Source organism: Procambarus clarkii, chromosome 19, assembly GCF_040958095.1.
Source record: "Procambarus clarkii isolate CNS0578487 chromosome 19, FALCON_Pclarkii_2.0, whole genome shotgun sequence".
NCBI lineage: Eukaryota > Metazoa > Arthropoda > Malacostraca > Decapoda > Cambaridae > Procambarus > Procambarus clarkii.
In genome coordinates this window covers 35,242,543-35,247,542 of record NC_091168.1, presented here as the reverse complement: position 1 = coordinate 35,247,542, position 5,000 = coordinate 35,242,543, and positions in this window count along the sequence as shown.

Below are 5,000 nucleotides of genomic sequence, written 5' to 3'. Positions count from 1 at the left end.
ATATTTAAGAGGAGTTCGAAACGTATCGGACTCGAGATTTGATCGAGGCGAGATCGAACCGGGTTAGAAGTGAGTTCAAAACATGTTAACGATGAGATCGAAACGTGTTCGAAACGTGTTCGAAACGTGCTTGTGAAGGGTTTGCTGGACACCTTCACTGCGAGGTGTAACCCCCATAGTCCTGGACAATAGTCTGGACTAGAGCAAACGTGCTGATTATTCAGTAAGCTGTAGCCTTAATAACCGTCCAGAGGCTGACAGGTCTCAAACCTTATCAAGCCATAGGATTAACTTTGATAACTTTGTTCCTTCCTTTATTACGTTGATCCTGCGTTTAAAACGTTGATCCTTCCTTCATTACGTTGATCCTACGCTTATTACGTTGATCCTACGCTTATTACGTTGATCCTACGTTTATTACCTTGATCCTACGCTTATTACGTTAATCCTACGTTTATTACGCTGATCCTACGTTTATTACGTTAATCCTACGTTTATTACGTTAATCCTACGTTTATTACGTTAATCCTACGTTTATTACGTTAATCCTACGTTTATTACGTTAATCCTACGTTTATTACGTTAATCCTACGTTCATTTCCTTGATCCTACGTTTAATACGTTGATCCTACGTTTATTAAACGTTACTTGAGCGTAGTAAAGCCTTCTGGGAATACGGGAATGATTAGGTTGAACTTATCCCGAGACTCGTGAAGGGTCGCCCTGTTGAGTGGTCCGCCCTGTTGAGTGGTCGCCCTGTTGAGTGGTCGCCCTGTTGAGTGGACGCCCTGTTGAGTGGTCGCCCTGTTGAGTGGTCGCCCTGTTGAGTGGTCGCCCTGTTGAGTGGTCGCCCTGTTGAGTGGTCGCCCTGTTGAGTGGTCGCCCTGTTGAGTGGTCCGCCCTGTTGAGTGGTCGCCCTGTTGAGTGATCCGCCCTGTTGAGTGGTCGCCCTGTTGAGTGGTCGCCCTGTTGAGTGGTCGCCCTGTTGAGTGGTCGCCCTGTTGAGTGGTCGCCCTGTTGAGTGGTCGCCCTGTTGAGTGGTCGCCCTGTTGAGTGGACGCCCTGTTGAGTGGTCCGCCCTGTTGAGTGGTCGCCCTGTTGAGTGGTCGCCCTGTTGAGTGGTCCGCCCTGTTGAGTGGTCGCCCTGTTGAGTGGTCGCCCTGTTGAGTGGTCGCCCTGTTGAGTGGTCGCCCTGTTGAGTGGTCCGCCCTGTTGAGTGGACGCCCTGTTGAGTGGTCCGCCCTGTTGAGTGGTCGCCCTGTTGAGTGGTCGCCCTGTTGAGTGGTCCGCCCTGTTGAGTGGTCGCCCTGTTGAGTGATCCGCCCTGTTGAGTGGTCGCCCTGTTGAGTGGTCGCCCTGTTGAGTGGTCGCCCTGTTGAGTGGTCGCCCTGTTGAGTGGTCGCCCTGTTGAGTGGTCCGCCCTGTTGAGTGGACGCCCTGTTGAGTGGTCCGCCCTGTTGAGTGGTCCGCCCTGTTGAGTGGTCGCCCTGTTGAGTGATCCGCCCTGTTGAGTGGTCGCCCTGTTGAGTGGTCGCCCTGTTGAGTGGTCCGCCCTGTTGAGTGGTCGCCCTGTTGAGTGATCCGCCCTGTTGAGTGGTCGCCCTGTTGAGTGGTCGCCCTGTTGAGTGGTCGCCCTGTTGAGTGGTCGCCCTGTTTGAGTGGTCGCCCTGTTGAGTGGTCGCCCTGTTGAGTGGTCCGCCCTGTTGAGTGGTCGCCCTGTTGAGTGGTCGCCCTGTTGAGTGGTCGCCCTGTTGAGTGGTCGCCCTGTTAAGTGGTCCGCCCTGTTGAGTGGTCGCCCTGTTGAGTGGTCGCCCTGTTGAGTGGACGCCCTGTTGAGTGATCCGCCCTGTTGAGTGGTCGCCCTGTTGAGTGATCCGCCCTGTTGAGTGGTCGCCCTGTTGAGTGGTCGCCCTGTTGAGTGGTCGCCCTGTTGAGTGGTCGCCCTGTTGAGTGATCCGCCCTGTTGAGTGGTCGCCCTGTTGAGTGGTCGCCCTGTTGAGTGGTCGCCCTGTTGAGTGGTCGCCCTGTTGAGTGGTCGCCCTGTTGAGTGATCCGCCCTGTTGAGTGGTCGCCCTGTTGAGTGGTCGCCCTGTTGAGTGGTCGCCCTGTTGAGTGGTCGCCCTGTTGAGTGGTCCGCCCTGTTGAGTGGTCGCCCTGTTGAGTGGTCGCCCTGTTGAGTGGTCGCCCTGTTGAGTGGACGCCCTGTTGAGTGATCCGCCCTGTTGAGTGGTCGCCCTGTTGAGTGGTCCGCCCTGTTGAGTGGTCGCCCTGTTGAGTGGTCGCCCTGTTGAGTGGTCGCCCTGTTGAGTGGTCGCCCTGTTGAGTGGTCGCCCTGTTGAGTGGTCGCCCTGTTGAGTGGTCGCGGGGGACCGGGTCTCTGCGTTAATTAATGATGCCGTTGTTCGTATTGACCTCGCTTTGCGCCGCGTGTTTCTCTCTCGTTTACGGCCGCTTCCGTTGTTCGAATGTTTCTCGGTCACGTTTCTGCGTTGTTTTGGCGCGGCTCTGGCCACAGGGAGTCAGGGTTACTTGTTCGAACAACGTTAAGTCAACAGAGAATCAACGTTACTTGTTCGAACAACGTTAAGTCAACAGAGAATCAACGTTACTTGTTCGAAAAACATTTAGTCAATAGAAAATTAACGTTGATAACGTTGGTTCTACGTTAATTAAACGTTACTGGAGCCGGTCGGCCGAGCGGACAGCACGCTGGACTTGTGATCCTGTGGTCCTGGGTTCGATCCCAGGCGCCGGCGAGAAACAATGGGCAGAGTTTCTTTCACCCTACGCCCCTGTTACCGAGAAGTAAAATAGGTACCTGGGTGTTAGTCAGCTGTCACGGGCTGCTTCTTGGGAGTGGAGGCCTGGTCGAGGACCGGGCCGCGGAGACACTAAAGCCCCGAAATCATCTCAAGATAACCTCAAGATCTCAAGATAACACCCCCCGCCCCTAGCTACACCTCGCCTCGGGTTTAATACACAACGTAATAACAACGTAACATTAACAATGTTTAACAACGTCGAGGTAACGTTGAGGGTGCCCCACTGTGCCCAGTATTCAACGTCGATTCAACACTTCTCCTCTTTCTTCTTGGATGGGGGGGGGATGGGATTCGAACCCCCCCCCCCACTTTCCCGCCTCCTCCGGCAGCCATCACACAGCCCCACCTACCAACCATATCAGGGAACACTTATCAGGCTGAGAGCATTGTTGGTTGGCGTCTATCTATCTATCGTGTTGGTGTCGTCAATCTGTCTATCGTGTTGGTGTCGTCAATCTGTCTATTGTGTTGGCGTCGTCAATCTGTCTATCGTGTTGGCGTCGTCAATCTGTCTATCGTGTTGGCGTCGTCAATCTATCTATTGTGTTGGTGTCGTCAGTCTATCTATTGTGTTGGTGTCGTCAATCTGTCTATTGTGTTGGTGTCGTCAATCTATTTATTGTGTTGGTGTCGTCAATCTGTCTATTGTGTTGGTGTCGTCAATCTATTTATTGTGTTGGTGTCGTCAATCTGTCTATTGTGTTGGTGTCGTCAATCTGTCTATTGTGTTGGTGTCGTCTATCTATCTATTGTGTTGGCGTCGTCAATCTATCTATTGTGTTGGCGTCGTCAATCTGTCTATTGTGTTGGTGTCGTCAATCTATCTATTGTGTTGGTGTCGTCAATCTATCTATTGTGTTGGTGTCGTCAATCTGTCTATTGTGTTGGTGTCGTCTATCTATCTATTGTGTTGGCGTCGTCAATCTGTCTATTGTGTTGGTGTCGTCAGTCTATCTATTGTGTTGGTGTCGTCAATCTATCTATTGTGTTGGTGTCGTCAATCTGTCTATTGTGTTGGTGTCGTCTATCTATCTATTGTGTTGGCGTCGTCAATCTGTCTATTGTGTTGGCGTCGTCAGTCTGTCTATTGTGTTGGTGTCGTCAATCTGTCTATTGTGTTGGTGTCGTCAATCTATTTATTGTGTTGGTGTCGTCAATCTGTCTATTGTGTTGGCGTCGTCAATCTGTCTATTGTGGTTGGTGTCGTCAATCTGTCTATTGTGTTGGTGTCGTCAATCTGTCTATTGTGTTGGCGTCGTCAATCTGTCTATTGTGTTGGTTGGCGTCAATCTGTCTATTGTGTTGGCGTCGTCAATCTGTCTATCGTGTTGGTGTCGTCAATCTGTCTATCGTGTTGGCGTCGTCAATCTGTCTATTGTGTTGGCGTCGTCAATCTGTCTATCGTGTTGGCGTCGTCAATCTGTCTATTGTGTTGGCGTCGTCAATCTGTCTATCGTGTTGGTGTCGTCAATCTGTCTATCGTGTTGGTGTCGTCAATCTGTCTATTGTGTTGGTGTCGTCAATCTGTCTATTGTGTTGGTGTCGTCAATCTGTCTATTGTGTTGGTGTCGTCAATCTGTCTATTGTGTTGGTGTCGTCAATCTATCTATTGTGTTGGTGTCGTCAATCTATCTATTGTGTTGGCGTCGTCTATCTATCTATCGTGTTGGCGTCATCAATCTATTCATTGTGTTGGTGTCGTCAATCTATCTATTGTGTTGGTGGCGTCAATCTATCTATTGTGTTGGTGTCGTCAATCTATCTATCGTGTTGGTGTCGTCAATCTATTTATTGTGTTGGTGTCGTCAATCTATCTACCATGTTGGTGTCGTCAATCTATCTATCGTGTTGGTGTCGTCAATCTATCTACCATGTTGGTGTCGTCAATCTATCTATCGTGTTGGTGTCGTCAATCTATCTATCGTGTTGGTGTCGTCAATCTATCTACCCTCAATATACCCGTCCCCCCTCCCTTCTCCCCTCTCTTTCCCCTCAGTCTTCTTCCCTATCCCCCACTTTGTTCTCTCTCTCTCTCTCTCTCCTCTCTCTCTCTCTCTCTCTCTCTCTCTCTCTCTCTCTCTCTCTCTCTCTCTCTCTCTCTCTCTCTCTCTCTCTCTCTCTCTCTCTCTCTCTCTCTCTCCCTCTCTATCTCTCCCTCTCTCTCTCTCTCTCTATCTC